The following is a 13299-nucleotide window of genomic DNA, read 5'->3' on the forward strand; positions in this document are numbered from 1 at the left end:
AAAATTATCTAGATTTTAATAAATGTAAAGATTAGTTATTTAATTCAAAATTTGTGTTCATCCTTTAAAAATATATTTCAAATATCAGGAGTTCCTGGGTGGCCCAGTTAGTTAAACAACTGACTCTTGGTTTTGGCTCAGGTTATGATCTCAGGATTTTGAAATTGATCTCCTCATCAGGCTCCACACTCAGTGTAGAGTTTCCTTAAGACTTTCTCCCTCTCTCTTTGTCCATTCCCACTGTACTCTCTCACTTTCTCTCTAAAATAAATAAATCTTTAAAAATTTATCATATCAATATTCTGTTTCTAGAATATACTTTCAAGGTTTTATTTAAAAATGTAAAATTATTATTAAATAAAATTTCACAATATTATTTTCATATTGAAAATACTTAAAATTAAAACTTTTCTGTGATAAAGTCTAGAAGAGAAGGATGATAAAGTAGTTTTATGAAGTGTCTCTGCAACAAAGTCAAAACATGAATTTTGTGATGGTTAAATTAATTTATTGTTTAAATTCTCTCAGAAGATTATGAAATCAACAAAGTGTAGATTCATGAACTTTTAAAAGTAACTAATATATAAAACTTAAAAAAAAACAATTTTAATTTATATATTTTATTTCAAATTAATACATTTTAGTGTAGAAGATATTATTTGCAAAGCAAGATACATTGTTTCAATTCACTTATTTATTCAAGAAATAATTACTAAATTTCTTTGTATTAAATTGTAAGGAAGAAAAGTCATGGTCCTTTATGGAAAGATAAGAAAGGATAATGTTTGTTTTTATTTTGAGTAATGATAGTTGAAGATAATGAAAAAGGACAAATACAGAGAGAAAAATCTTTTTTATTCAAGAAATTGTACAGAGAGTAAAGCATCAAATTTATGTAGTTAGCTTTTTAAATCTTTGTTGTGAAGAACAATAGACAAATGGATTACAAATAGAGCAGGAGTAGACAAATGAAGATTGAAGTCTAGAGCAAATTTATAAGCTTTAAGGAAGTATTCCATAGAGTGTGAGAGACGACTGATAGAAGAGATAGAGTGTATGAAAACAAGTCAATCCCGTAAAAAGGCAAAATAAAGTATCATTGGGAAAATACATAGAGAAACACGTCTCACTATGAGAGGAATTTTTATGGTAATACCTAGTGAGAAAGTAAAGATGAATGCATATTCCAGAATTTTTCTAAGGTTGGGGACAGAATGTCAGAAGAGCTCTTATTTGATAACTTCTATATTTTAGTGAAACAAGAAGCAAAGTAATCTGAGATGGACTAATTCAATTATTTAATGAGGAAAAAGTTTCAAAGAGAAAGGTATTGAATTCGTATTTAGATTATCAGAAAACCATATCAGAATTATTAAGAAGAATTGAAAGCTTTTATAATTTGAGATTGTTATCTTATTTTGAAAGGAGTTTCTCCAGCTTTGTCAGTTTCTGCCAAAATACTTGGATATATGTACATACTCATGGTTGAGTCATACAGGATGTTGTCAGGTGAGTAAAATGGAAGAAAAGGAGCGAAGCTAAATCTATTTTCAAAAGATGATTTTATTTACGGGACACTGAGTCTAAATGATAAATAAGTATAGAAAATGTCATCAGAAAGTTGAGAATGTAATGGATTGAGGAATTAAGAGAGGATTTTAAAAATTGTGGTTAACATGTTTGAGTAGCTGGGATAGGAAAATGTTTTTGGTTTAAATTTGGGAAGCTGAAGTTTGAGGGTTTTGTATAATAAAATCTGGTCAATGATAAATTCAAAGGTATTTGGAGTGGTGGAATTAAAAGGAAATGTATTAGTAATGAAGAAGAGGTAAAAAAAAAAAGAAGTCAAAGGACTAAGAAACCAAAATACATGAAAATAAATGTAAATTACTTCAAATTACAAAAAAAAAATTCTAAGTTATGACTTAAGTGTATAAAACTTCTCCACAAATCAAATAATTAGGATTATCATCATACTTTCAAAAAGGAACAACACAAATTTATTGTGAAACCATGTTCCTGTAGTTGTAAACACTCTTCCCAACCATTCATAAGTAACCACCCTAAGCATCCTAATTTGTACTTAAGTGTAATGATCACATAAAATAATTATCTAAACTCTATGAGTAAAGTTTATCTTTATGTCTCCAAAATCTTTCATTTTATAATATGCAGAGTTTTATATTCCATACATAATACTGTTCAGTTCTTTATCCTTGGCCAGTGTGCCAGGGTCTACTGCGTAAGTAACTAAAGAGTTATGCTTCATCTAAAAAAGAAAACCACTAATATAAATAATTAGAAAAATATGTTAATCAAAAAATATTTCAATACAATTTAATAGACAATAGTATTAATTGGCTTTAATGTGTCACACTCTGTATTTGTTTTTCCCGTAGAAAATTATAATACTTATTGCACCAGCTGAGTAGACAAATCATTGAAAATAACACTATTTCTTGCCTCGAGTCAGAGAAAATTTTCATTATCATTCAACAGTTTAAAACAGTTTAAAAACAGTTTAAAAACGTCCTGTATTCATCTCCAGATTTAAAGAATATTTTGAGATGTAAGCTAGGTTGTGTTTTTTTTTTTAATTTATTTTTTTATTTTTTTAATTTTTTTATAAACATATATTTTTATCCCCAGGGGTACAGGTCTGTGAATCACCAGGTTTACACACCTAGGTTGTGTTTATTATAGGAGTTTTGTCATGTTTTACCATCTAAAATTGACCTTTCCCAAATATCATTTCAAAATACATAAAACAAACTTTTAAAGTAGGATACTTTTCCTTTTGAATGTGAAATTTAAATAAATAGGATTCTAGGAAGTGTTCTTAATTAAAGTTTTTAATCTTGGTGTTTAAATTTGTTTTGGGGTGTTTATGTTAAAACAATTGCTGTCAGCAATCATTAATTTGAATAACAGTAAATGGTTCCTTGTGAGCCCTGGTTATCAAATCCTTATCATAGCAAATGAATATTTTGCATTCTCAGAAGTGCCACAAGGGAGGTTATGGATTATTACAGGTAAAATAAGGCACACACAACTGATAAATTATTGAACACTACATCTGAAACTAATGATGTACTATAAGTTGGCTAATTGAATTTAAAAAAGAAAGACGACTAGAATTTTTTCTTATTCTCACTTACCTTCTATTGAGTAGAATATTCAAAGTAATAAGTATGGAACATTTGCCCTGTCTTCTTCTTGTTAAATTTTACCTTCCTAGCAGAGCAAGTTGGCAAACAAGTACAGAAATAGATAACCACAGGTCTAATTCTGGGAGAGTAGCTCAGCACTCATCAAACTATAATCTACAAGCACTAGGAGGATAATATAACATTGTGAATGTTAAACTGTAGTGATTTCAAATCATAGGAGATCTGAAAACTCCCTAATATTTCTCTGAATTCTTGAGCATTTTTTATCTTTAAATTCTCCTCAGACTCTGTGTATCTGCTTGCATTAGTCTGGTCACGGCCTTGATTCTTGTTAATCCAGATATCAAAGCTCCTTTTCCAATCTATCCCAAATCCACCCATATATACAATTTCATATTTTTTTATTGAGTGAAACAATATATACTAAAATTCAAGGCAACTTGACAGTAAAATAAGGAAGACAATGGATTTCTTTGTAAACATATGTCTAGTAAAAACTTCTGGTCCCTCACTGACCCTTCATTTTAGTACATTTCCTCTTATTCTGCTTTCATATTCCCTGTTTTTCTTTCTTTCCTTTCTCTTCTTCAAAAGAAGCACACAATGTATTTTCCCTCATTTGTCTTGACCATCAGTTTAGCTATTCTCCTAATTCTGTTGACTGTTACATACATTTATTAAATCATGTATTTATTTTTTATTTAGGGAGCATAAGCAGGAGAAGCAGAGAGAGAGAAGAGTCTCACACAGACTCCATTCTGAGTGTGGAACTTGAATTGGGACTCAATTTCACAACCCTGAGATCAATACCTGAGCTGAAATCAAGAGTCAGATGCTTACCTTACTGAGCCATTCAGGTGTCCCTGTTATATCTATTTAAATCCTTTTGTCTTTCCTCCTGTATTAATTTTAGAGGGTTGTCATAACAAATTACCATAACCAAATGGCTCAAAACGATGTAAACTTATTCTCTCACAGTTTGGAGAATAGAAATCCAAAGTCAAGGTGTTTGCAAGGCCATGTTTCCTCTAAAGGCTCTAAGGAATATTTCTTCCTTGTCTCTTGTAGCTTCTGGTGGCTTCTGGAATTCGTTGACTTGTGGGTGCATAACTCCAGACTTTCTTCTATTTTCACATGACCTTCTCTTCTTTCTGTGTCTTGTGTTGTCCCTCTTTTATCTCTTATAAAAACATTTATTATTGTTTTAGGGCTGTAAAATACATGATTTAGGGTATTTGAGTAATCTAGGGTGATCTTAAGATTTTTAACTTAATTAGACTTTCAAAGATTGTTTTTCCAAATAAAGTCCTGTTTACAGGTTCAAAGGATTAGGAAACAGGCCACTGTTCTGAGGACCACTATTCAATCCACTATGCCGCCTTTCCAAAATGCATATTCAAGGGACTGCTTGTAAGATTATTTTCTTCCCTAAGAAGTATCTATGTCTGCTGAAAATTCATACCATAAAATTTTCATACCATAAAATTTTCACTCCTTTACAGTAATTCAGGTGTATGAAGTCTGGAAAACATGGAGTTAAGATTAGTCTGTGATAAGAGCAAATGTGTGAAAATAGAAGCAACCACGGGAACTTTTATAGGAATTTGATTGTTAAGCAATTATTGCCAAAAAGTTGTTTGTAATTCTGACTTTCATAATCACTTTAACTTTCAATACTGAATACTGCTTAATCTTTTTTTTTCCCCCCCTATCATTTGTGTGCTTTTAAAATATCTGACTCAGGGGTGTCTGGCTGGCTCAGTGGGTTAAGCCTTTGCCTTCAGCTCAGGTCATGGTGTCAAGGTTCTGGAATTGAGCCTAGCATTAGACTCTCTGCTCAGCAGGGAGCCTACTTCCCCCTTTCCCTCTGCCTGTGTCTCTGCCTACCTGTAATCTCTCTCTCTCTCTGTTAAGCAAATAAAAAATAAAAAATCTTTAAAAAATAAAATAAAACATCTGATTCAGTCTTTGCTTTGTTCTTTTATTCAGGAAGGGAATCAAACTAACCTACTTGTGAATATTGAGAAGCTGAGCACCAAAACGGGGAACCACATAATCTACTCAAATGGTGCCTTTTTTTTTTTTTTTTTTCTTTTTTACCTCACTCTTCTCCAGTTAGGTAGAGAAGGGATGATCAAGTCTGATCTGTGATCACAGCTGAAGTTCATACAGCTGTGGCTAAAGAATTCACAATGTTTAAACAGAGTCAGACCATGCTATAGGATATACCACTTTGTGTGTAAAAAACAACAGAATTTCATTTGGTGAACTGCTCAAATACTGAATTCATCTTGTCTGTTATCTCATAATGACCTGCAGGTGTGTAGCTGACAGCTGCCAGAGCTCCACTTTGCAGGAAATGGGAATGTAGTGCTAGGCACAGGGTGGCTGAAGCACCAAGAATGTAGGATAAATGTGGTGACATACCTGGAAAGAAAGAAAGGTGCGTTTAGCCCCAGGCAGTTACTTGGAAGCATCTCTCTCTTCATTTGGCTGGTAGTTACATGAGTGTGTTCAGTTTGTGACAGTTCATCAAGTTGTGTACTTACTTCCGTTTATGAATGTAAGTAAAATGTTAGAAACAAATATCTAAAGTCAAGTTTTGTTTTAAAGTAAATATTATTCTTTTGCCTAGGGCTTTTATTGTCTTCTAAATAAGGTTCTTCGTAAATTTCATGACAAACCATTTTGATATTTTTAAAATTGAAGACAACTTCCCTGCCAATGACACAGTATCGCTTATCTTTTTTTGTAGAATTACTGTCTTTTTAGAAGTTAGGGTTTCAACCTAGTAGCAATAGTATCTACATAGACTCAGATAATAGTTTCTAATACCGATATCCTATAAAAGGAACCAGGGCTTGTTGTAAAATGACTGATACTAGGCCTGGGGCAAGAGGGATGCTGGGTGGCTTAGTCATTAAGCTGCTGCCTTCAGCTTAGGTCATGATCCTGGGATCCTGTGATGGATGGACCCCATGTCGGCCTCCCTGCTCAGCAGGAGAGGCTGCTTCTCCCCCTGCCTGATGCTTCTCCTACTGATGCGCTCTCTCTCTAATAAGTAAAATTTAAAAAAAAAAAAAAAAAAAAAGACTGGGTTCTATTGGAAAAACTCTAAGCACTTTTTCATATACATTGTTATATCACTTTTAATACTTCTGGGTATTCAAAATCTACAATATATTCCTCATATATTATAATATGGAAGACGAAGAAGTTAAACAATGAAAAATTAGGCATCTTGGAACAAGGTCATAAACTTAGATTTTGATATTCTAGAATTTGAGTTCACATTTTTGACTTCCAGATCAGTGGTCTGTCTGCATTATTGTATTTTCTCTCAGTTTAACTTTAGTAGAGAAGTTGAATGTAAATTATTCTCTGTGGAAAAGAAAAAACTGTGCTAGTTAATCTTGGTAGCTATTTTAACTATTTTTAGAGAATTGCCTAAAGTTACTAGATTTTCTCATATATTTCCTTAAAATGAAATGTATCTTTCAGAAATGTTCAATAATCTCTTTAATACTATACTATTTAGTCCTTCAATGAGTACTTTAATCATGCAATTTTAGTTCTTTTCGTCTCTGGTAATGATCTTATTACTATATACATATTAATGAATTTCTTCCTAGTAATGATCTACTTTATGGACCATTTAAATTTAAGGATATATAATATATTTTAAATATGTCATTAATACAGAGCTTCTAAGTTTTTTAAAGTAAATTAATTTATTCATCTGTACTAGTTAACCTTTGAATTGGTTTTCAAAGATTTTCTACAGGAGTGAATACATAAATAATCAATTTGGGATGAAAATGCATACATTTCCTTGGAACCAGCAAAGTACTAGTTTATTTACAGAGTTACAGAGGTAATACTGTTCCTCAAAGAATACAGAGAGTGATCAGATTGTTAATCAACATGGATATACTAGTAGAGTCTGACCAGTCATCTATTAAGGGAGCTAAATTAGAAGTATTGAGGTTTTTCCAAAATATCTATCTTTCAATTTAATACTTTCCATTTTATTAAATTGTATTTAAATGATAGGAATAAAACAAGAAAATAATAAAGGGCAAAGGAAAACATTTCTATTTTAAGCATGAAATTCTTACAGAATATATTAGATTTTTAGATATCTAATTACCTATATTGTATGAATATCTAGAACTTTGAACTTTATTGGTGATTGGTTTATCATTGGTAATATAATCATTTATACATCTCATAACCAAATAATGTGCATCTTTCCTTCAATTCTGATTCAAATATGTTGGTTTGGGTATAACACAGATTTTAAGGAAATCAGTGACATTTTTCTACTCTTGGTCATGGTGTCTCTTTTGAGCAGATATATTAAAGTTTAAGTGTAATCCCTTCCTCATAGAAAGGTGAGACTTGTACCATAATGTCAAGCCCCAAAAAGTAAAAAATAATTTTACCTGGAGGTCAGGCTGATTCTAATGTACTTTTTATCAAAAGAAGACATTTTGTGTACCTCACATTAAAGTTCTTTTTTTTTTTTTCCTATGGTTAATATATTTACTTGACTCCCCATTTTTTTTTTTTTTTTGTTTTGTTTTGTTTTGTTAAAGTCAGTTTAAACTTACTGTTATGGATCCAAGTTAACTTAATTGACCTGATGTTAGTGCAACTGATTTTAAATCTATTCAGTCTTGATAGCATCTAGACCTATAACTTGCTAGAGTTTACTAGTGACAATTCACACTATCTTCCATCCCAACTCTCTCGTGTTTGTATCCTGCTGAAGGGGCTCAAGCTAAATAAATTTTCTCTCTGATCCAAGCACTTTTGCTAATGTGATGTTCTAGAAGACACTTTCATGATTTTGTGTGGCGATTTACAATAGTGAGTATCCTTACTCTTTTTCTAATCAAATTCAATTAATAGAAATATGAAGATAGTATCAATTTAATACATATTTATAGATTTATTTTAAAAAGAGTCACTGAATTCAAACAAATCTAAAAATAAATATTAGCAGAATGTTGATGAATAGTGTTGTTAATTATTCTCACTATGTTTCCTTTGCCCAAGAACTCTTTTGTTTGGGTCTTTTTTCTTTTTCTCACTTGCATGTTAATCCATCCCGAACTAATTCTGGTTTACCTCCAAATGGTAAAACTCAACCATGCCTTAATTAGGTGCCATAGATTCTTTTATTATTTTTTTTGAAGATTTATTTGTTTGAAGGAGAGTGCACATGAGCAGGAGGGGCAGAGGGAGGTACAGAGAATCTCAAGCAAACTGCAGGATCAGCTCAGAGCTCAACTGTGGAGCTTGAGCTTTAAGACCCTAGGATCATGACTTGAGCCAGATGCTTAACGGACTGCACCACACAGGTGCCTATAGGTGTTACTGATTCTAACCCCAATTTTGTGACTACTGTGCTATTACTCAGTGGTGACTACTGAAATCTGTAATAATTCATATAGTGGTCAATTTTATGTGTCAACTTGATTTAATACCTGAGTTCCCAGATATTTGACTACACAAATATCCCAGATATTTGACTAGACTACCTCCAGTAGTTTGTGAGCATGTTTCTGCATGCAATTAGCATTTGAATTGGTGAGCAGAGTAGAGGAGATTACTTTCCCCATGGTGAGTAGTTATCATTTAATTCATTGAAAAAGTAAGTAACACTAGTCAGGGTAGTAGAGAATTTGCTCTCTCATCCTGATTGTGTGAGCTGGAATCATTCTTCCCCTGCCTTCAGACTGGTGTTTACCTTATCAGTGCTCTGTTTCTCAGAACTAAACTACCAGCTTTCTGGGGTCTCCAGGTTGTGGATTATCTATTTATCTATCATCTACCTATCTATCTATCATCCATTTATCATCTATCATCTCTCATCTATCTACCATTTATCTATCATCTATCTATCATCATCTATAAGAGATAATATATATAAATATATATGAATCTATCTATCTATATTATATATATATCTATATATATCACTATATATATATATATATATATATATTGGCTTTGTGTCTCTGGAGTACCATAATATAATTCACTTGCGATGTCTTTTTTTTTTTCCATGTCAATAGAAACTTCAGTGAAGGCACTCTTAGTACAACATAGTTGCTAACAATCCCTAGTCCTCTCCAACATGTTGAGCCAATGTTTGCCTATGTCATTTAACTTTATCATTGTTTTTCTATATTTCACTTGTTTTCTGTATTTCACTGTATTTCTACACTTCTACATATATTTTCTATATGTTCATTTTATAGCTGCTGTAACTGCCATATTACAGCATATATGTATCAATTTTTTAAAGATCTTTATCTTTTAGATGTACACCTGCAAATATTTATGTGTGATATAGGAAAAGACAGCTGAATGACAACATAAAATTTGTAAAATTCCAATGGACAAAACAGAAATCATCAGAGCATCATAGAATCTTTCCACTCTCCTAAATCCAGAGCATAATAACCCTGATTTTACTAATGTAAAATAACTGAAATTTACTTAATGCTCTTTAATAAACATTTTCCTGTGCAACTTTTGTGTATTATTATGTAAACCTCAATAGATAATCATTGAGGACATATTTTTATTGATTTATTATGAGGACATATTTATTATTTTATTATTTTTATTACTTATTCCCCAATAACAAGTGTAGAGAAAACTGTATGAATCTATGAATCAGGTTAGCCTTAGGTCCACTACAGGTCTTAGCTCTCAAAGAACTTATTTTCTCCCCTCAATATTAGAGAACATAAAAAAAGTTTTTTTTTTTCCTTCCTAGAGTTCTAATCTCAACTTCTGTTCTATTTTCCTTTTCTTCACCCAGAACAACCTTCTCTTAGTCTCATTTTATTTGTTAGTATTCTTTGCATTCCATTGTCATATATTTTTATCTCATTATAGACAATGAAGGCAGTATGATCAAATAGACATCTCATTGTTCTGCAAACTGGGTTTATAATATTTCAATGTTATTTACTTTAATAATTTTCAAATACTTTTCTTGTATCTGGGTCACATCAGTAAACAATGATAAAAAATTATACTGACTCTTCTGAAGGTGATATTCAAATGGGAGAGATATAAACCATGAACAAAAACATAGTAAATACAGAAGTGAAAGAGTGTAGTAGAAAATGATAAGAACTATGGGAAAAATATATTAAAATATGTTATGACAGTTAAGGAGTATCAGTTTACAATTTTAAATAGGGTGATGAGGGTAAACTTCAAGGTAAAGATGATATTTGAACAAAGACTTGATGGAGTTGGGATCGGTTTTGTAGATCTGAAGGAAAAATTCTTCAGCAGAGATTAATAGTTAGAGCAAAGTCCTTATGAAGAAGAATATCATGTGTGTTATAAGAACGAAAAGTCTTCTGCAAAGTAGGTCAGAGCAATGGCAGTAGGGGATAGGATGTCAAAATAGGACATTTCTGAATAACTAATTTATTAACTCTACAGGATGTTAGGTGCAAAATGTGACTCTCCAGGGCAAATTAGGACAGAGGGTCACCCTAATTGTAGGCTATCATAACAACTTTATCTTTTGTAATGAGGAAAAGAAAAGTCATTGCAGAGTTTTTAAGATTGTAGATTACATGATCTAACTTGAGCTTCTTCAATAGCTGCTACACAATAAATACTATTCAAATGGATGACAGATTACTCTGGATGCTGAATTGTTAGCAAACTCTAAGGGGACTGGTGATGGTGGTGTGAATATGAAGTCAGGAGGCCAGTTAGGATGTTTTATAGTATAATCCATGCAAAAGACTATTATTGGACAGTGATTTTAGCTATGGGAATGGTAAAACATGGTTAAATTTTGGATATATTTTAAAGATAGATATATTCTAAAGATAAATATTTGTTGCTGGATTAGATAAGACATAGTAGAGAAGAGCCATAAATATGTGCAAGTTTTTAGGTCTTAGGAGACCATTAAGTGGTATATGAGAGATTGTAGATCTAGTAGGTTCATGGAACAAATACCAGAAGTTTTATTTGAAATTTTTATTAGCCAAGTGCAAAGGTTGAGTAGGTAATTAGATAATTTCTGTTTCTGGTTAAATAGATATATACTGAAATTAAAAGTTAACAATAACATGGAATTCATTAGAAATGGTTTATAAAAGCTGTAAGACTTAATGAGATTACTAAGACTGTAAGTAGAGAAGAGACGAGGACCAAGTATCAAGAACTTTCTATAATTTTTTATCCAATAATTATTTATTATGCCAAAAAATGGAAGAATGAGAAAAAAAGGCGTGCCTGGGTGACTCAATAGGTTCGGTGGCTGCCTTAGGCTCACATCATGATCCCAGGGTCCTGGAATCAAGTTCAGTGTTGAACTCCCTGCTCCACAAGAGGCCTGCTTCTCTTTCTGCCTTCTGTTCTCACTACTTGTGCTCTCTCTCTCTCTTTCCCTGTTGAATAAATACATAAAATCTTTAAAAAAAAAAAAAAGGAATGAGAAAAAGAGTATCTGTTAAGAGACCACGTAGGTGATCAGAAAATTCATAGTGTGATATCTTGCAACTAAATGAAAAAAAAAAAAAAACACATTTTTTCTGAGAGCACATTTAATGATCTCTAGCACTCTCTCTCTCTCTTTTTTTTTCTTTTTTTCTTTTTTTTTTTAATTTGACAGAGAGAGAACACAAGCAGGGGGAGTGGGAGAGGGAGAAGCAGGCTTCCCACCAAGCAGAGAGCCTGATGCGGGGCTCAATCCCAGGATCATGACTTGAGCCAAAGGCAGATACTTAATGTCTGAGCCACCCAGGAACCCCCAATGATCTCTTTCTTGACAAGATATTTTTCCTCATGGTATAAATTATGTTTATTATGTATAATTTATTTTAGTTTAAAAAAGTTATTTATAAGATTAAATGTTCCTAGTCTTGCGCAGCAACCATTCCTTCTCATAAATTATTTTTTTAAATTAACATATAATGTATTATTTGCTTCAGGGGTACAGGTCTGTGAATCATCAGTCTTACACAATTCACAGCACTCACCTTAGCACATACCCTCCCCAATGTCCATAACCCAGTCACCCTATCCACCCTCCCACCTCCACCAGCAACCTTCAGTTTGTTTCCTGAGATTAAGAGTCTTATGGTTTGTCTCCCTACCTAATCCATCTTGTTTCATATTTTCCTTCCCTGTTCCCATTTTCCTTCTCTGCCCCACCTCTGAAATTCCACATTGAGAAATACATGAAAGGTATACAACTAGAAAGATATGAATGACTATTAAAAAAGCATAAATATCTAAAATATTGTCAGACTACTTATATATAATGGGAAATTGAGAGTTAAATATGTAGTAAGTTTCTAAAAATCTTATTGGAAGTAAGTAGCAAACTTGAATTCTTTCTTCTCCTTCATCAATAATCCGTACCTTAATTCAGGAATTCTGAATTTCTCACATATAATTTGAAAACTGTTACTTGACTTTTCTCTGGTTTTCCATATTGTCATCTCTCCTATTCCTTCAACTAAATTGTACCAGGGAAATGTATTTGTAATGTGTTACAGACTTACCACTTACCATCGTCCTACTTAAATTTTCCCTTTCCTCAGAATGAAGTACAACTATATTTTTAGGGTATAAAAGTTTCTTTGGTTGCAGCCAAATTTTAATCTCATTTTTTCTATTTGATAACCAATTTTTTATTGTGACACTCTGTTTTAGGTATAGAACATAATGTTATGTGAAATGTTTACACTGCAAAATGATTATCACAATAAGTTTAACATCTATCACCATACATAATTACATTTTTTTTCTATTAATGAGACTTCTACAAAAATCTATTCTCTTGGGGTGCCTGGGTGGCTCAGTGGGTTAAAGCCTCTGCCTTTGGTTCAGATCATTATCTCAGGGTCCTGGGATCAAGCCCCACATTGGGCTCTCTGCTCAGCAGGGAGCCTGCTTCCTCCTCTCTCTCTCCCTGCCTCTCTGCCGACTTGTGATCTCTGTCTGTCAAATAAATAAATAAAATCTTAAAAAAAAAAACCTACTCTTTTAGCAACTTTCAAATATACGATATGGTATTGTTTTCTATAGTCACCATGCTGTATAGTACATCCCCAAGACTCATTTGTCTTAT

General features: G+C 32.3%; 1 pseudogene; it reads right to left on the reverse strand.

The window, feature by feature from the left end:
* Positions 1 to 12740, reverse strand: part of LOC116582226 — a 37205-nt pseudogene extending 24465 nt beyond the window's left edge.
* Between the last annotated feature and the right edge of the window lie 559 nt (positions 12741 to 13299).

Source organism: Mustela erminea, chromosome 2, assembly GCF_009829155.1.
Source record: "Mustela erminea isolate mMusErm1 chromosome 2, mMusErm1.Pri, whole genome shotgun sequence".
Classification (NCBI taxonomy): Eukaryota; Metazoa; Chordata; class Mammalia; order Carnivora; family Mustelidae; genus Mustela; species Mustela erminea.